Source organism: Notolepis coatsorum (assembly GCF_963971535.1).
Source record: "Notolepis coatsorum genome assembly, chromosome: 12".
Lineage (NCBI taxonomy): Eukaryota > Metazoa > Chordata > Actinopteri > Aulopiformes > Paralepididae > Notolepis > Notolepis coatsorum.
The window spans coordinates 47398643-47420602 of record NC_140176.1 but is presented as its reverse complement, the minus strand read 5'-3'; positions in this window follow the sequence as shown (position 1 = coordinate 47420602).

The following is a 21960-nucleotide window of genomic DNA, read 5'->3' as shown; positions in this document are numbered from 1 at the left end:
TCTTCACAAAAAAGACAAAGACCCCACTGAGTGCGGTAGTTACCGTCCTGTAAGCCTCCTCGGAACCGATATCAAACTGTACTCTAAGATATTAGCCATCAGATTGCAAAAGCATATGACGTCTTTAGTTCATCCGGACCAAACAGGCTTCATAAAAGGTCGCCTGATCAATGATAACATAAGGCGAATACTGCACGTAATAGATGCTGACAAAGAGGACACCACACCTAAGGCGATACTATCCCTGGATGCTATGAAAGCATTTGACAGGTTAGAATGGTCGTTTCTATGGGCAGTATTAGAAAGGATGGGGTTAGGAAAAGGATTCATTGATATGATTAAAGTACTATACAAGGACCCATCGGCCAGGATTACAACAGGCACATTCATCTCCGATATCTTTCCGGTATCACGCTCAGCCAGACAGGGTTGCCCTCTTAGTCCCGGACTATTCGATCTATCATTAGAACCTTTAGCACAATTTATAAGACAATCCCAACACATAGAACCAATAGTAATCAAGGGCACACATCTTAAAATTAGTTTATATGCGGACGACGTAATATTGTTCATGCAAAACCCCAACAACACATTGCCGCATATACTCAAGTTGATAGAAAACTTTGGTGATTTATCGGGATTTAAAATAAATTGGCCTAAGTCGGCGTTTCTTCCTCTTAACACCAGTGCAAAAAAAGACACAACCCTCCCAGGTGCGATACCCATGGTCAAACATTTCAGATGCTTGGGTGTGGAAATATTTCCCACCATAAGACAAACGGTGAAGCACAATTACACAAAAATACAGAACAAAATCAAAGACGACCTGGACAGGTGGGCAAAACTTAAAAACTCAGTACAGGCAAGGGTATCAATAGTTAAGATGGATGTATTACCAAGAATCAATTTCTTCAGCTCAATGCTTCCGTTACCTCCTCCAGAGGGCTACTGGAAAAGATTACAAACCTCCACATACAAATTTATTTGGAATAACAAACCACCTCGCATAAAAAGATCCACCGCACAGAGAAATAAAGCAGACGGTGGCATGGCAGTCCCAGACTTTTTACAATATTTTAAGGCCTTCACTTTAAGACCAGTGAAGATATGGTCTGACCCCCAGGCTTTGGTATCTTGGAGAGAATTAGAAGAAAACATGGTAGCCCCACAGAGACTGGAAGACATAGCACACACTAAAATTTCAATCAAGCATTGTGAGCGAGAATTTGGCCCAATAATTACCCATGCAATCAGAACATGGCGGGAAACACAAAAGAAATATCCTAACCCTCAAGAATGGCATAATCACACTCCCATATTCAATAACAATGCACTCCTAATGGGAAAACGACCTATAAGATTCCCTATATGGGAAGAGAAAGGCATACACTCATTAGGGGATATTTTTAATAACAAGGGCCTCTGTAGTTATGTCGAAATATGCATAAAGTTTAACCTCACCGAGTCCACATGGCTTTTTTACATACAGTTACGACTTTGTATGAGATCTCACGGTGTTCCATTACTCGTACCAATTGAACACCACAGATACCACACATTTTTCTATGAAAGAGATACATTGGGAGGTTTTGTATCAAGTTTTTATTATCAATTACTAACGTCCTCGTATGAAACCCTTCAAATAGACACTGTCTGGAGGAGGGATATACCAGACCTGGAATATGACTTTGATTGGCAAGGAGCCTGGGAAAATGTCCGACTTACATCAAGGAACCCGGATCATCAACAAATCAATCTGAACTATATTCACAGGACATACTTGACTCCTATAAGGCTGTGCAAAATGGGGCTTATACAAGACTCCAAATGCTCCCAATGTACAAATGGGAACGAAGGAACATTTATGCACATGTATTGGGACTGCCCACCAGTTAAGGCATTCTGGAAAGATGTGTCCCAACAATTATCAACACTCGTATTTTGGAATATACCTGTACACCCTGCGGTATTACTATTGAATGATGTTTTTGAGTTTGCAGTGAATCCACAACTAAAAAGATTGGTTTTATCGGGTATCACAGTAGCTAAAAAACTGATCGCATCACGTTGGTTTCAACCGGAAAAAATGTGCCGAAAAGTGTGGTTTCTTACATATCTTGATGTGATATATCAAGAAATATCTACAGCAAGAATTCTTGGGATCAATGAATCCAAAATGTCAATGTGGTTAGAAGTGGTGGAAAGAATAAAAGCTAGCTTATAATGGTGGTGTCTGGTTAGGAGTGAGGGATAATGGAGGTACTATCCAAGAGGGGGTCTGGGAGGGGGGGGTTTGAGCTGGAGCATATGTGTGTAGGGTTTTAGAAAATAGGTATTAGGGGTATATTATATACTAACATTTATATAATTGTAATTTCGTTGGATATACACTGTATACGGCTAAAATGTTATTATAGACTATTTTTGTTTTATCCTGTTTCTGTACTTGCATATATTATAACCACCTTTACTGAAAGTTTCATTATGCATTGTGTGTTGAGTACTGACTTTTAATAACTTTTTGTTCTGCAATAATAAAAAAAAAAAAAATATAATAATAATAATGTTCCAGGTTATTGTATGAAAACATTCAATTAAATACATTTTCAATATAATACATACACATTAGAGTCAATACTTATTGCGTAGCCAGGTTTATGGCACCTGTGGGTGCCTCAAACCTGGCTAGTTCAAGTTGCCCCAATGACTTTGATTGACAGTCTAGTGTGATTGATAAGCTGGACACATCACAACGACCAGGACACATACCCCACCGGCTTCCCACCCGCTAACACTGCCAATTGTGTTAGTAGGGACGACTGACCAAGCCGGAGGTACCGCTGACAGCTGGATTCATGAATTTTATTTTCCCATTCAAATCCCATGCCCATCGAATGAAGCTTCGAAGTATTTAAGACAGCCCTAGTTATAACCATACATAAAGATTTTCCAGGAGTAAATACTTAAATATATCTTAATCATAACCATAGTTGTAAGATGTTATAATAAAAAGGTCTTGTTATCTTGCATTGTTTCTACATAAGCAAGCACACATTAATTTACATCCACAACTAACTGTGGTATCTTAAGAATGATGCTTATATTGAAACGCTTTGACATTAGGGCCGTTCTTTCAACCTAAACGTGCACTTTCTTCAAACTCGAACCTAAATTCCTTAGCGACTCGTGTTACCAACATAAACAAACTGCACAGCGCGCACATATGAGACACAGATATGAAATGACATACGGCACAAATAACGTATAACGGAGGCTGAAATGAGACCAACATGACTCACAAACACACAACAGTACACATACAGATGCACAAAATTGAATCTGCATTGATTAACTGATAATCAAAACCCAGCTGAATCCGTTAAACCCCTGTAGCGAATCACCAAAGCCAATACGCACACACATCAGTCTAACTGGAACGGTTTACCAACCTCCCGGCATTCATAACTGGGACAATCCATACGAATGTCCCGCGTTCTAAGAAAAGATATCCAGACCCTCATACGTTCATCTTCCATACGCTTAACCATAACATAACTTACTTACCCAAACAATGTGTTCCGAGTCCATACTCTCAAAGCGTTAGAGAAACGCTCCGATATCCATATCCACAATCATCTGATGTCTGGAAGTGGACCCATGGTCCATTCGACCTTAATAAACGGATGGCCACCGGTCCATAACCGCATTCTATAGAAGAATAAGTCTTTATTTGTCATGCAGATTAACACACATGCAAGATGGGCAACCCACAGGAACACACTATAACGTCGCGTGGCGCACAGTCTGTGACGTCACGCTCGCTGCGACGATCCCATCTAGAAAGAAACTTATCTGTATTTTTGACGGTATTAAAAATCATACCGTCGGGATTTCTAAATACCCTGGTATACCGTAATACCGTCATACCGCCCAAGCCTACTGTACACGCTCACACACTAGCAGCCACTTTAACATGAGCAAGCACACACTCATGCTGCACACGCCCACACTTATGGCCACTAAGGAAAGGTCACTTTAAAAATAGTATAGTATAACCTGAGATTGTATAAAATAGCAATGTACAGAAAGACCCAGTGCCTCATCCGTAGCTAACAGTGTATGCACTAACACAGGACCTAGCATGTCCTCCATGCTCTGTAAATAACTTATGTACAAATACCGATATGCCCTACTATGTTACTGTTTATTGCACAATGTTGTTTATTGGATTCTATTATATGTTGTTACTACTGTATTGACCATGTATAAGACCACCCGCATTTCATTGTATACTTGTATGCCGTGACAAATAAAACTCTTGACTTGACTTGAACTGTCATTGCAGCTATGCCCAACAGTTAGCTTTTTTAGATAGTTAGTTAACAAGCTAATGCTGTTAGTGGCTCTAAAGATGCAGCTCAGCTGACAGACACAGAAGGGGGATTGAGACTGACTTGTTGCTAAACCCTCAACCATTCCTGCTCATAGCTGCCTATTTCAGCCTTACAGCCTTACAAATTGCAAGCTCTGTGTCTTTTTCACTCACAGTGAAGAACTTCCACGCCAATGGCATGCTGTGTGTGTGGCTGTGACATTACCGTCTGTGAGGTTACAGTTTGTGACGTTACTGTCTGTGATGCTCTGTGCGCAACATGAACCATTGTGCGGCACAGAATGGTGTTGTGACTTAATTCGACACGTTTGGCTCTGGGTCCGTTTGGAGGCGAAGAAAAGCAGAAAAACAGCAGCGAGGCAATTTTCCAAAGCAGTACACAGGATATCAAAGTCTCCCTGACACACACAGTTCGGTTTTCCTGTCGAGTGTGTTTTACTGTTCAATACAAGTGGCTTATATGCTTCAAGCAGAGTCTAACCCTATTCTGTGATTGGCCTCCCATCACTACTGGGTAAACTGGTTCGTTGTTTCTGTTTGAGTGGGTTTCTGATGGGTGTGTGTGTGTGTGTACTCAATCAATCTGGGATGATGTGTGTGTGTGTGATCAACTTAACCTAGAACCGGTTTGTCTTGTTCTAGACGAGACAGTGGTCGCAAGATGTCACATGAGAGAGTGTGTGTGTGTTACTCAATTGTTAATCACATTAGAACTGGTTTGTGACCTGCCTGATGAAATCAGGTTCCTTCTTGGTCAGCCAGTATTGATTGATGTGAACGCTTCCCGTCGTGGTGACGTCAATCTGGCGTTGTGGACAGCGACGCCTACAGGTCAGGTCTCGGCGCTTGCTAAGCGGGGCAGGACTTGGTGGAGATAGCGTGCCCTCCCACGCGCTACACTTCACCAATGAGAGTCCTCGCTGCCAAGTGAAAAGACGTCACTGGCTGTCGGTGCACGTCTCGGAGGAAGCGTGCGATCGACTCGGGACGCCCTTGTACCGACTCGTAGGAGATGTAAAAATGTAAAAATGTTAACAATGTGTCAGAAGTGATTGAACAACCAGCGAGAAGAGAGAAATGATAGAAAGAATAGAGAAAGAAATGAGAGAATAGAGAAAGAAAAGAGGATCACAAGATGGCGGAGTAACGACGCGCATGCGAGTAGCTCCGTGAGAATTTAAGTTTTATTACAGCCCATTTGACTTGGCTCGAACTGAAAGTAATACTTTATGTTCTCTGAATAAACAGACGACATTATCAGACATTTGGTATGGCTAAAAAACCAGCAACAAGATACGGGCGAAAGACAGAGATTGAAGAGGTAGAGGAAACGGAGATGGCGGAACCAACAGAGCTGACGCCAGCGATAATGAAGGAGCTGATTACCTCTACAATTCGTGCCGAGGTAGCCTCCCTCCGTACAGAATTTATGTCCGAGCTCCGCACCTCCCTCTCGGTCCTCCAGGCCTCGATATCCACACAGATGCAGAAAATACAGCTTGTGGAGACTTCACTGGCGGATGTAGACGAGAGACTGACCACAGTAGAGACACTGTGTGCTTCCACAGTAGAGACACTGTGCATCCTTAAGCGAAGACATCAACCTACGACTCAAACTGGATGACCTCGAAAACCATTCACGCAGGCAGAACGTAAAAATAATTGGAATCCCTGAAGGAATCGAGGGGCAGAACTCCATTACATTCATGTCCGCCTTTTTCGTGGAGCTGTTCGGTGAAGAGGCCTTCGACAAGCCGGTAGTTCTAGACCGCGCACATCGCTTGATGGCACCCAAACCGCACCAGAAGGCCCCTCCTAGACACATGCTAGTACGGTTCCATTATTCCCAGACGAAGGAGCTGGTCATGCGGCTCTCACGTGAGCGGGGACGGCTAACATTCAGGGGCTCCACGGTACACATTTTCCCGGATCTTTCTGCGGACCTATCCAGACGCCGAGGGGCATACAAAGACATCAAGAATCTGCTCCGCTTTACCCGGCTAAGCTGCGCCTGACATTCGGTGGGGACGGCTACACATTTGACTCTCCAGAGCTGGCAGCTGATTTCTACAAGAAAAAAATCCTGCCTACACTAAAGGACTAACAACGCATGGATATGATACACATCAGTGGACTCGGGTCTCTCCTCCCGCACACTCCCGGCTGAAGTGGATCTGAAGTGGATCTTCACGGTCCTAGCAACTAGCTAGACCGTTATTATTATTACTACTATTATTATTATGATTTATTTTATTCGCATTTATCTGCTACCAGGGGAGCCACCACTTTTCGTAATTTTTCGCATTGGGATTACCTGGGAGGTAATGGAAGACTATGTAAAAAACAATCTGTTATTGCTCCTATTATATACCATATTGTTGACGATATTGATGTGGGTAACAACACGGTATGATTGTTGCTATGCAATTGCTGTGTACAGCGGCCAACTTGCTTGTTATAACCGGCCAGCTAGTCTTAACCTACTATAGCTAATTTGTTACTACTATTTTTATTACGTAGAATACAAGCTGAATGTGAACCCGCCGGTGACTTGTCACCTATTTTTTTTTTTATTATTTTTGTATTTCTTTTTCTTCCGGGTCACTGCCGGGTTGGTTCGATTACGTCACTTACTATAGCCGGTTGGCTAACTTAGTTCACGTTGAATTCATTATTACTATTACTACTATTATTATTACTTGCTAAAGCTAACTTGTTACTATTATTATTTTTTCGTTAAATACAAGCTGACTGTCATCCCGCTGGCGATTAACATGTATATTCATTTTCATCCGGGTCACTGGTGGCTGACTTGATTACGTCACTTACCACAGCCAGCCGCCTGGCTATTGCTAACTTTCAGTCTCAGTTTACGTTGGGTGCAAGCTGACGGGTTTACTCGCCCATATCCCACTCCTGGGGATATCGTATTATTTATTATCACTACATTATATGCGCCGAATTGGCTGCAGGCTTGCGATTTATCTTTGTCATACTTATTCAAGTTAGCCATAGCTATATACGGGGTGTGTGTGTGTGTATGTGTGTGTATGGGTATGTGTGTGTGTATGTGTGTGTCAGGGCGGTGATCAACTGGCCCCCGCCCGTGTGTGTGTGTGTGTGTGTGTGTGTTAGTTATATGGAAAAGACAGGTTTGGTGCCACTATTCACCCTTATAAAATAACATACCCCATGGCCCAAATATTTGGCGTAGAACTCTAACCAAAGAGAGATATCTTACATTCTACTGGTCTAAATAGGTAGTACCTGTCTCTTGAGGGGGTGGACTACAATGAGATTCCAAACAGGGGTTTAGGTGTATACACTGTTAGAAACCTGTCTTGTCTAACCAAGCTAGTTACATATATGGCCACGTGTCGAGCATTTATTTATTTATTATTTATTTTTGAATTATTATTATTACTATTATTAAAAAATATATATATATAAATAAATATATATTTTTTTACTTTTTTTTTTCTTCTCTTTTTTTTTTTGGTTCTTGCCATGTGTAATTAAGAATTATAGTTCTCACGGGGTGCTCGTTTAGAGCACAGGGTGCACAAGGTTAGCTGTAATGCTAGGCACAGTCAGTGTTACTATGGCTGTGAGTAGTCACGCCCCACGGGACGTGAGAGGGCGTTCTATGTTTGTTTGTTTTTCATTGCTAATATTCACAGTGAATATTTTTGTCTATTTTTGTTTATTGTTTTTTGTTTCTATTCTTATGACTTTTTCCTCATCTTTAATTGTAAGCACCCTGGACCACCACTCTGCCATCTCAAATGTCATGAATATTTTTTCACTTTGTTATGCCAGTGTTTAATCCGAATAAGGGGTCAGGGGGCAATACTAACATAATTAGTTGGAATGTGAAGGGTGTAAATAACCCCTTGAAACGTACTAGGATCCTTACTCACTTACAGCAGCTTGGTGTTGGCATCGCCTTTCTGCAAGAAACTCACCTCCGGCGAGTAAATCACTGTCGAATACACAGAGCTTGGGTAGGTCAAGTGTTCCACTCTGGTTTTCAGAGCAAAGTCAGAGGAACAGCCATTCTGATTAACAAAAACACACCCTTTACTCCATCTGATGTGATCTCTGACCCTAATGGCAGATTCATTATAGTTTCAGGAACTCTCTATTCCACAAAGGTAGTCCTAGTCAACGTATATGCTCCCAATTTTGGTGACACGCATTTCATCAATAAACTTATCTCTTCACTCCCCGACCTGAACTCTAATCAACTGATTATGGGAGGTGACTTTAATTGTGCTCTTAACCCAGCCTTAGATCGATCCACAATCTCAGACTGCTAGAGCCATAGTGTCCTTCCTGAAGCAATACGGTATTTCAGATGTCTGGCGCTTCCTTCACCCCACCGCCAAACAGTACTCATCATACATATTCTCGAATTGATTATTTGTTTATCGACAACACATTTCTATCTCAAGTGCGTTCCTGCTCTTACGATAGCATTGTTATTTCAGACCATGCAGCAATAGTCTTAGAGCTAGCCTTCCCGGACAAATGTCCATCATTCAGGCCGTGGAGACTTAATCCACTATTGCTATCTGAGGACTCATTCTCGTCGTTCCTGTCCACTAAGATCACATTTTTTATTGAGGTAAATTCTACCCCTGGCATGTCTATGTCCATCATTTGGGAAGCTCTTAAAGCTTTTCTCCGTGGACAAATTATTTCTAACTGTGCTCGACGTAATAAACTGCGCAACAGCAGACGCGCTGAACTTTCAGACCAAATTCTTAAATTGGATTATTCATATTCAGTCTCTCCGACACCTTCACTTTATAATGAAAGAGTGACTCTACAGACGGAATTTAACCTCCTCTCCACCAGTCATGCTGAGCAGCTTCTACTCAAATCACGCCAGTCCTTTTTTGAATTTGGTGACAAACCTAGTAAAGTGCTGGCACTACAGCTAAAACACCGCACCGCTCAGAACTTGATCACGCAAATTAACTCTGCCACTGGAGAGATCTATACGGACCCATTGGAAATAAATGGTCAATTCAAAACATTTTATTCTTCACTATATACCTCTGATTCCCCTAAAGACCCCTCTCTCATGAATAGTTTTTTCGCAGATTTGGATATACCAGTCATAGACAATGATTCAATGATGCTTTTGGAAGAGCCCATTAGCGCTGATGAAATTCAACAGGCTTTAACTATGATGCAGAGTGGGAAAAGCCCAGGCCCAGACGGGTTCCCAGTGGAATTCTTAAAAAAATATTCCACCCATTTATGTCCCATTATGGCTTCAATGTTTGAGGAATCATTTCAATCCCGCTCGCTTCCTCCGACTCTCTACCAAGCCTCAATATTCCTGCTCTTAAAAAAAGATAAGGACCCGAAAGACTGTGGCTCATATCGTCCTATTTCTCTCCTCAACAATGAAGCAAAGATCTTGGCAAAGGTACTCGCTCGACGACTGGAATCTGTTATACCAAGTATTATCCATCCAGATCAGTCTGATTTTGTGAAGGATAGAATGGATTTTTTCAACCTGCGGCGCCTTATGAATATAATTTACTCTTCCACGAGTCTCCCGTTGCAGAGGTCGTTGTTGCGCTAGACGCAGAGAAGGCCTTTGACCGGGTTGAATGGGACTACTTATTCTATACTCTGCAGAAATTCGGTTTTGGCGGGAAATTTGTGTCCTGGGTCAAACTTTTATACTCCTCTCCAGTGGCATCAGTTCGAACAAACGATGTGACTTCGGAATATTTCCCCCTACAACACGGTACAAGACAGGGTTGCCCTCTCTCCCCGCTACTATTTGCGCTAGCGATCGAGCCACTAGCTATTACCTTTCGCATGGACCGCCATGTCCAAGGCATCATTAGAAATGGACAGGAACAAAGAATCTCGCTATATGCGGACGATGTCCTGCTGTATATCGCGGATCCAGCGGCTACACTTCCACGTGTCCTTCACATACTACACGAGTTTGGTGTCTTTTCTGGTTATAAATTAAACTTAAACAAGAGTGAACTTTTCCCCATAAACTCCTTAGCTAGAAATGTCCCCCCCTCTATGTTCCCCTTCAAGCTTTCCCCAAGCAGCTTCCGTTACCTTGGCATAACGATAACACATAAACATTCTAATCTCATAGCGTCCAACTTCACCCGTCTACTGGAGCACACCAAGCAGGATTTTATCAGATGGTCATAACTTCCTTTATCACTTGTTGGCAGAGTGAACACTGTGAAAATGAACATATTTCTGTACTTATTTCAAAATATTCCAACCTTCATTCCAAAGTCATTTTCAACGCCCTCGACAAGGCAATATCAGATTTTATTTGGAATAAACGCCCAGTCCGAATAAATAAAATGGCCCTCCAGAAGCCTAAATCGCAGGGAGGCTTTGCACTACCCAATTTCTTGGTCTACTATTGGGCTGCAAATATTCACAGCATTCTCTATTGGAGTCATTCCCATTACGGACTCAGTCAGTGGGTACCGGCATGGGTGGACATGGAAAGGGCATCTTGTTCTAGAACATCTTTGCAATCCTTAGTTTGCTCTTCGCTCCCAGTCACAACCGCCCAGTACACCAACAACCTCTTAGTACAACACTCCCTCCGGATCTGGTCCCAGTTCAGAAAACACTTTGGTCTCCACGCCATGTCACCGTCGTCACCTGTCCACAAAAACATCCTTTTCCCTCCCTCTATGGTGGATGAAACCTTCAGCAACTGGTTTAAGAATGGCATTCTGAACATTTATGATTTGTACCAAGACAGTTCATTTATGTCTTTCACACAACTGTCCCTAAAGTTTAACTTACCAAAAACAAATTTTTTCAGATATCTACAGATACGTGATTTTGTTAAGAGCACATTTGCCCAGTTCCCCCATACACCTCCAAAAACTGTGATCGACCGCATCTTGGAGGTGAAGGTTGTAATCAAAGGCTCAATATCTAAACTATATAACATCATATCCCTACCCTCCTCAGTATTGGCTATAAGACAAAACTGGGAGTCCGATCTAAATCATCAATTTACAGACAAAGAATGGGAAAATGCTCTTGCCCAAATACACTCTTTTTCAATATGTGCCCGCCATTCACTGATACAGTTCAAGCTCCTCCACTGTCTATATTGGTCAAAGACTAGACTTGCGAAGATAAATCCTGGCATGGATCCCATGTGCGACCGGTGCCACCAAGCCCCTGGCTCACTTATTCATATGTTTTGGCATTGTCCAGTACTGGCCCCTTTCTGGACTTCCATTTTTAAATCTTATTCAGACATATTTTTTATGAATATTGACCCATGCCCCCTTATTGCATTATTTGGTCTGACACCGGAGAACGCTGCAATATCTATTGGGCAATCCAATGCCATGGCCTTTGCCTCACTCATTGCCAGACCCCTCATCCTATTCAACTGGAAGGCAGCCACTCCCCCTTCACACTTACACTGGATGAGGGATGTCATGTCTCTTATACATATAGAGAAAATCAGATTTACAACACAAGGCCACACAGATACCTTCCACAAAACATGGCAGCCCTTCCTATCTCATTTCAAAACCCATTTGACTCCTTCCAAACTTGGGACCCCATGACCCCCCTCCTCCCCCTATCTACCTTCCTGACACTGCTAGCCCATGTATGGCTGGGGAGATGGCATTGTGGTGGTCTGCTAAGGGTGTTAAATTTACTTTCCATTTTATTTGTTTTACCATCTGGAAATCACGCTACTAAAATGGAGAGTATTACTTATATATTATTATTACGGTCTTTTCTATTTATATATATATATATTTTTTTCTCTTTTGTTTTCTTTTAATTTTACTTCATTTCTTTTTGCGTAGCTTTGTCTGCCACATCTGTACTTATGTTTAATTATTTAAATTTCTTAATTTTTTAATTTAATTTAATTTCTTATTTTTACATGTATGTTTGTCGTCGCCCTCACTGGGTGGGATGGGGTGGGATTAGGGGATAGGAATGAGGAAGGAAATGGAAGTTGTATAATTTGGATAACTGAAATGTATAAATATGTACTAATTCTTCCAATAAAAAAAGATAAACCTAAAAAAAAAGAGAAAGAAAAGAGGGAATAGAGAAACAAATGTGAGAGAATAGAGAGCGAAATCTACATTAAGTTAAACATGCAGTAAGCGAGGTAATTCAGCTTCCCCAGTCCCCACATACACTTAGATAACGTTAAGCCTAATAATATTTATCCAGGCTATCTAACGTAGCCCCATGCTAAGTGGCGAACATTAGGCTACTTATGTTAGCTTAGCAATTGTAGTCCATGGTAAAGTCGTATAATTCACAGAGCAATCATTCTCTGCTGCAGTACTCACATCTTGTTTCTCAGATTGACACCTGATTGTCTTCAGTGTTGTGACTGCCCTGTTTGTATATATGGTTTCTGGGCTAATGTTGTTAGCTTTGTGCGTCTTCCAGGCAAAATATTTACTAAATAAGTACTGCAATCTTTTGCCCATGGTCTTTGCAGTGTGACATATCCATGTGAGGGTATATTTTGATCCAAGTCTCTGTTTCAAACCCTAGAGTCCTAGACTATCTACAACAAGTATCTAACAACTATCTCTCAGGCACCCGCTGTGTAAACATGAGTGTCGCCAGTCGCCACCCACTTCCTGTGTCCATTTCAAATTAAACGTTTTTGATACACACGTTTCATACACAGTCATATATTGACCTAATTTGGACAAGGCACAGCTCCAAAATGGAGTTTGTCGTTCCTGTGACAAAATGACAAATGAATACTTGATCAACCAATGAAAATGTGGTATCTATTTGGGGTCAGTCCTACTAAAAAGGTGCAAAATGCGACCAATGATCTACTGCTGTCATTGTCTACTCTATTTCAGTGCAGGTGCAGCTAAGTCATACTTGAGAGCGTATTGCTTTTGACATGACTAGTGCCTGTTCAAAATATGCCCGTTCGGAACAGGCTGATTACTTGGCCCCCCAGTATTGCTGCTTGAAGCTTTCTCGAGAACTGCACAAAATGTCACAGTCGACTGCATGGCCCCTAGTCCCTTCTCTTCCAAAAATCTTCAAATGCTCCAGAGACGAAAAGAGGAAGCTGTCATTTTCCACCGGAAAAGCGCTTCAGACTGGAAGGTATTCAATCAATCACAACACATTGTCCACGAAAATAGAATCCTCTCGGAAACATAATCGAGGTAGGCGATTGCAATGGTACTGTAGCTGACTAATCTGGTGAAAGTAATATCTTCTAGAATTAAAATGTCTGCTCAGAACTAGCTAGCTTGGCTTCGATGAATCTCTTTTCCAGTAGGAATTAATTTAAGTGATGGCACAGGGGATACAGATGTGAAGAAATTACCGGATATTCGCCTTATTTACTACTCACTTTCAGAGCTGCTGAATTACAGATGGCTAGGCGGAAGCATTTGGAAGTTGCGGGAGCCAACGTCTGTCCATGAGAGACTACTTGGCCCACAGTATTGCTGCTTGCAGCTGTCTCAAGAACCACACATGCAATCAACTTCACACTTGACACTGCACTGCCTTGCATCCTCAGCAATACACCCACCAAGTGTGTCAGGGTTCCCGCTGGGTCTTAAAATGTAATTATCCGAATTTTAGGCCATAAAAGGTCTTAAACATTTCTTAACCTCTTAACAGGCACCCAGATTTTTTTTTACTTGAACTTGAGGACTGCATACTTTTATTTGCAAATCTTAGCTTTATACTTTATACTTATAGCACATGCATGAGCCTGGTCTCTTTAGAAAGATAACATTCTGAAGTTACTAATGCAAAAAAGGAAAATCACTTTTAGTGCTAATGAAATAGAGTCACAGAGGTCTAAACTTGAGTTGAACTTGAACTTGTGTACTCCAGGTATACGCTGGAAAACACAGGGGATCCATAGCCTGAAGTCTTATGTAGTACAGGTCCAAATTTGATAAAAATCCGTTCAGAAATGGGTCTTTGAGAGAGATCCGGGTAAACCGTGCAACAAAAGAAAAGCTCTTCAAAATCCATTTCCTCATCCACGGCCGTTCGAACTGTAATTTATATGTTCAGTGAAAAATGCAGCCGCTCGACGCTCGCAACGTGCCGTGACTTTGTGTGTTCCGCCCACGGATACAGTACCCCACCTGTTAAGATGTTAAATATGAAGATTTTGATAAGTAAACATTTATTGGATTAGGAAGTTACTTCTATGTTGCGATAACTTCTTTGTATCGTGTTTAAATGTGTTTGAGGGAAATGTCTGGGCTGCACAGTATGCAGTATGGTAATAGTCTAACAATCAGTTCCCCCCCAACAATTTGTACGGAATTACTACTTTCATAGTCATTTTCTGTCATCCTTTTTTGCCAGCATAGCCGTGAAAGAATAATTATGTATTAAATTATATTAAAAGTGGTCTTAAAAAAGTCTTAAGTCTTTAAGTTGTTGAAACCTGCAGGAACCCTGGAAGTAGATTGGATGAAAGGTGGCGGAGAAAATGGAAGGACAGACATACAGAGTCCTTACAGGCTTACTGCCTCTTTTTTGAAGTGCACGTGAGACTGCTGGCTGGGCAGTAGGTGAGAGAAAAGTGTTTTTTCCCCCCCAATTTTCCTGACCACAAAAAGGCCATTGATGGTCATTATGCGTGAGGTACGGCTCCAAAATGTGTTGAGTGATTCTGTCCGGTCGGTATCGAGCATGTTAGTACCACTGGTTCTCTGTACCCAACCTCTGAGAACAGAAAAGCAGCACTCAAGAGTTTGTCTCCCTGTTGACAATAACAGCTCTTCAAAAGGTGAATCGGGGACATTGGTGGTGGCCGGTGTTGGGAAAGTTCACTTTCTACATGAACTAGTTCAGTTCACAGTTCACACATTTTAAAATGAACTAGTTCAGTTCATAGTTCATCATTCAAAATGGTTTAAAAAATGAACTAGTTTATAGTTGTTTTTTCAATACGTTGCTGCGAGCTATTATTTGTAAAAATTATTGCCACAACCCATAGAACCACAGACAGAAATCAGAATACTGCCATTTCCATCACACTGATTACGTGTGTGTGTGTGTGTGTGCGCCTGTGCACCCATCCCAAATCTGGCACACTTTTGAACGAAGTTATACTGTGATAGAGTGCAGAGAATGAACGTTTTCACAATTACGTTCATCTAGTGGAAATACAGTACGTTCAGTTCACGTTCGCCCAAAATATGAACGAGTTCATGAACGATCGCTCATTGAACGCATTCAGGTTCATCACTGGTGGTGGCATCTGTCAATTTCAGCATCCATGAGACCATAGCTGGGTATACGTGTCGGTGAGCACCACCATAGACTTCGGAAAGAATTATTCCAACAAATAGTAATGAAATCAAATACACACTGTAGAGGTCCTTAACCAAATGTCTTCTTCACATCTACATTGAAGCACGACCCCCCCCCCTCCCATCATCACAATGAATAGATGATAAATTATCACAGGGCTGAGAAAGGCCCACTTCATCTCAGTGCTGGCCAGTGAAAGCAAACTCTTTTGTGAAGGAACCAGGCTAATATTCCTGTTACAGAGCTTCACTTCCCCCCAAAAAACACTCCCTTGTCATGCACACGTGACGTCTTCTGAGCAGGCAATCAAAAGATTTGAGGAGTGTTCTTACGACGAGTTCCTCAATGGTGAGGGGGGGGCTGCGTTAACTCCCATACCACCGTTTAAGGAGGACGGGAGGAATAAGGCGAAGCAAAATAAAGACATTTTGGCGTTTTATTAAAATCGAATCCGGAATGACTCATCTGCCTTCCCCTAATGACGGGGGAGCGGTGTGGCCAGCCGCGAGGAAGGGAACACCATTTTGTATTAATTTGGCAGCGTGCCCGGATCTCATTCAACCAAAAAGTCTTCCCGTAGCAAACTTGAGCCCGGCCAATTAAAAGACGTCTCTGCTTTTCTTCCTACATCGTTATGCTAATGAGATTACAATCCGTCGATCACCGGGAAGGTGGTGGGTCTATTTTTCGGGGCCCTCCGGACGTAATGGGATCATAGATTTGACTTCACAAGCTTCGTCACCCTGTAGGCGATAATATTTATAAAACAGTTTATAATAAATATTGTAAACCTTTTTTCTCGCCTGGTACACCATAATATGTTGCAGTGTAGTGGCAAACATGAGACAGGATTGATCTGAGGAGGGAAATTAATATTTATTGATCTAGAAAAGTATGTTTTCTGTTGTTTCCTCGGCTCCCGGGGGGAAGGCATGAAATCTAATAAAGCCGTCCTTTGATCGGAGATTCTCTAAACAAGCAGCAGGTCCTGAGCAAGTGTCAGATCTATAGACTCTTTAACTCTAGCTATCTTTACATCTCTACTTCTGTCTGCTGAGAGGGAGAGAGGGAGAGAGACTATTGGAAACAGCTGAACTCATTCAATTCCACCCTGAGGCAACATTCTCCTCTCAGAAGTGTCGAGATGCGCCGTATGTCAGATACGTTCTCCATGAATCCTATTTGTATACTTCTTACTTTCCAATACAATATTCCCCGGGCGTGAGTGTGGCTTTGGAGAGAAACGTGTTTTATGCTGATGAGCTCAATAGTTGCAATTTAATTATATTATCAGTTTAAACTATTTGTTCAAAGGATAAAGTTATTCTTTATTCTTGTATGTATACAACCCCCCCCCCCCCCCTCCTTCCAACATGTAGTCTCTGTGGAATTTTAGGTAAACAGGAAGAATATTTCACACTTGAGCTGTTAACATTCCTCGCTAATATAATACATTCTATATTCTACATCTATACAACCCACAACCTGGTATATCTCCCAAGAAAGCCGTCATCCAGAAATGTAAACAGGAATTACGGTATATTTCACATTTGAGCTGTGCACATTCCTGCCTTGTGTCCAGTGTTGCATGCCTTTACAGAGACGATGCCTGTCAGGTCTGCAGACCGGGTGATGATCATTCACGTCTAGTTACTTACTTACTTACGTCTAGGATATTTTTGTAGAACCGAGGGTAGCCTAACTTCAATTCCCTCATCAACTGGAGTATCAAAAAAAAATAGAATAATACAAAATAAACTGGCTGAATAAACAAAGAAATGCACGACACAGAAATAGCAGATACTTGTGGAGAAATGCTAGTGTGATGCAACAGAGGTCTGGAGGTATGCTGTGTAGCGGACGGCATGAGCCATTGCTCCATGCAGAGTCGGCGTGTGAGTCTTGCTGTGGCTCCTCTCACACTCCAGAAGGTCACACAGGAAGTGGTTGGCATCAACACACAATCACACACTCATGCATATACACACACACACACACACACACACACACACACACACACACACACACACACACACACACACACACACACGCACACACATGCACACACACACATGCACACACACACACACACACACACACACACACACACACACACACACACACACACACACACACACACACTCACACTGAGCCAAGTACCTTAAAATAGTCACACACTGCCCAAACACACAGTGAAGAATCACCAGATAGCATAGTTAGCTCTTATAAAATATTAATTGTTTTAAAATTATATATCGTTTCAATCAGAGAAAGAAAAACTACTCATCAAGCGAGTCATTACACACACCATGCACACAGATAACCACAAGAGAGATAACTATTTAAATGGAACTGTATCCCCCAAGATATTCCATCAAAAATGTATTTCTTGCCTCTCAGGGCTTCCGTACCGAAGCAAAAACGCTAGCATGAAAAAGAAAGTCAGCCGGCCAGTAAACCAGCCAGTAAAACCAGCCAGTAAATGCCAGGTTCCAGTGTTATGGCCATGCAGCGTGTGAGGGGACCAAACACACTTAACTAACAACTTCTTTCACATTGGATGCACTTTGACAAACGGCCCCGCCTGCACAGTGCTTAGGCCGTGTGCCTCAGCATTAACGCTATAAGGCCCTATGGTATGGTCGGCTGGACAGCCGCTTGACTGATGGCTCTATTAGGGCCCCGGCACCTCATCCTGTCCCAGGCCTTCCCCTGGGCTGCCTGGACGCTGACTACGCACTGTCGGGCCGAAGGAGGGGAGGCTGTGAGAGACACTAAGAGACATACTAACACAGAGACACTAAGAGACATACTAACACAGAGACACTAAGAGACATACTAACACATGGACATTAAGAGACATGCAAACACTGAGACATACTAACACAGAGACACTAAGAGACATATCAACACAGAGACACTAAGAGACATACAAACATGCAAACACAGAGACATTAAGTGACATGCAAACACAAACATTACGAGACATACAAACACAGACATTAAGAGACATACTGTACAAACACAGAGACATTAAGTGACATGCAAACACGGAGACATTAGGACATTAAGAGACATGCAAACACAGACATTACGAGACATACAAACACAGACATTAAGAGACATGCAAACACTGAGACATACTAACACAGAGACACTAAGAGACATATCAACCCAGAGACACTAAGAGACATACAAACATGCAAACACAGAGACATTAAGTGACATGCAAACACAGACATTACGAGACATACAAACACAGACATTAAGAGACATACTGTACAAACACAGAGACATTAAGTGACATGCAAACACGGAGACATTAAGACATTAAGAGACATGCAAACACAGACATAACGAGACATACACACACAGACACTAAGAGACATACTAACACATGGACATTAAGAGACATGCAAACACTGAGACATACTAACACAGAGACACTAAGAGACATATCAACACAGAGACACTAAGAGACATACAAACATGCAAACACAGAGACATTAAGTGACATGCAAACACAGACATTACGAGACATACAAACACAGACATTAAGAGACATACTGTACAAACACAGAGACATTAAGTGACATGCAAACACGGAGACATTAGGACATTAAGAGACATGCAAACACAGACATTACGAGACATACAAACACAGACATTAAGAGACATACTGTACAAACACAGAGACATTAAGTGACATGCAAACATGGAGACATTAAGACATTAAGAGACATGCAAACACAGACATAACGAGACATACAAACACAGACATTAAGAGACATACAAACACAGAGACATTAAGAGACATTCAAACACAGAGACATTAAGTGACATGCAAACACGGAGACAATAAGACATTAAGAGACATACTGTACAAACACAGAGACATTAAGACATTAAGAGACATGCAAACACAGACATTACGAGACATACAAACACGGAGACATTAAGACATTGACTGCCGTTCACGTAGATCTACGTTTCTGTGGCCCGACCGTTGAGTGCCGAAAACGTAGATCTACGTTTCTGTCACAGTATTTATTTTATTATCTATTGCCATTAGGGATGCTCGATATTGGCTTTTTTACCAATACCGATATACCAATATTGTCCAACTCTTAATTTCCGATACCGATATCGACCGATACCGATATATGCAGGGTTCCCCCCCCCCCCCCCCCCCCCCCCAAAATGGAATAATTTCAGGTAATTAACATTACATATCTCTTGTTGTAGAATTAACACAACATTATGCATACTTTTGACAATAAATAAAATCAGAATTTGTTCTTACTTGCTTGCCTGGTGAGAGAAAACGGTGCTTTTTCAATGTATGTGATGTATAGATTGGGGAGAGATGACCACAGCTAAAATGGTATATCGAAATGTGCATGGAAGCAGGAGACGGTGATAGAACGGTGGTGGAACCAGTGGTTTCACAGGCACAGGCCGCGTCAGCGAGGGTTTTGTTATGAATTCCTTAGAAGAACATCTGAGATTAGAGTGTACTGTCTCCCAGGACAGGAGGGAGAGAGGTTCATCTTAATGAAACGTGAGTTTATTAGTGTTAAAGGTTATGCAGTTGTCATGACAACACGTCGCATGACAACCAGAAGGCGGGGCCGTCGTTGCGACGACGAACATCTATAAGTCGGACGGTGTTTCCGGGTGTAAGGCAGACCAGAATCTGACCAAGAGCGAGTAGGACTGAGATCACACAGAGGAGAGACTCTTCCTCCTCCACCACGGAGGGGGGGGGAAGGGAGAATGCCACATCATCATTACAGTAGCTTCGGCTAACACGAGGAGGGTTCGGCTAACGAACAGGCCTGAACACTATTGGACTGAACAGCAAAAGGACGATAATATGAACACACCGAAAGATCATTAGAAATATACTCTTCAAGGACAATACAATCTGTTAACATCTGAGCTGAGGTTTCTGTTTAGAGAAATAAAACCATGCTTTTCCTTGTAAGGTATTTCACGTTGTCGAAGCGTCGAATTCTTACGGAGGTGGGGAAGTATTATGGTTTACGGATTGCACTAACGGGGGGGAGATAAGGATCTTATCTACCAGTATCGGAGACGTCAGGACCATTAAAAGTACACAACGCAGAGGAATTGGATGGAGGGCCAAACAGACGAAGACGTGATACTGGCCAGTTTGATCAGAATCTTACAGTTGGTGCCGTGACCCGGATTTGCAAGAGATTAAAACAACGGGAACAGTTGGTTGTTGTTGGTTGTTGATGACAGCCGGATTTGCAAGAGATAAGAACAACGGATAAAGACTTTGTCAATAATGGGGCGACAGTGGACAACAGTCATCAATGTGTGGGAGAATCATGATCGAAGCAAGGCCGGCCAGCCCTGGGAGAGCGGCGAGTCGAGCGGTCAGGAGGCGAACCAGCGCTGTAGGGGAAACAGCGCTCCGATCAAAAATGTGAGTTCACTGTGCACACGGTTGTTTTGATTTTTTTCAAGCCAAATAAAAACGAACAGATAGTGAATCCGTAAACGTAAACATTTCTAGTTCGACACAGTTATTTGCCAGCTGTAATAATATGAGCAGAGAGCCATGGTGAAAATCGAGGGTGTTATCTACAGAGAATGAAAAGCAAACGAGGCAGGCTGCACAGTTTTGGTTTAAGGAGGGTAAATGCGAGATGAGGAAAGGGGGGGGGGGGCGCTTGAATCAGATCGAAAAATTGTTATGGCGGGACTGTTTTCATAACAGAAGGAAAGTCGAAAGGAGATTGTACCAGTGTGTATTATGTCCGATCAGGCAAGAGTATTAGTCTGAGAAAGCGTCCCCTGATAATGGATAGGAAAGAGGAAAAACAGCGGTGTTTTCAGGCCTTGGAAGGAGGGGCAGCGTTCGTTTTGTTTGTGAGAGAGTAGCCATTATGAGCGAGTCAAAATGGCCGTGAGCACCACGAGGAGATAACAACAGATAAAGAACCAGGAAGTGACACGTCAACTAAAACACCATGGAGGAGGAGTAGGTCGCCACCTAGTGGCGGAGGGGGGGTAGTGCTGGGGAGTTTTCATTACCCATAGGGGAATATTTAGATAGAGGCCTGTACTACCATCTAGTGGCGGAGTGGGGGAGTGATTCAATAGTGAATCTAATGAGATTAAATAAGAATTGCACAGAAAGATGGTGCAGTTATTTGAATGGGTTAATAATTGAATAAAGAGGGAGTTTGAATTCCAGTGGGGCCTTC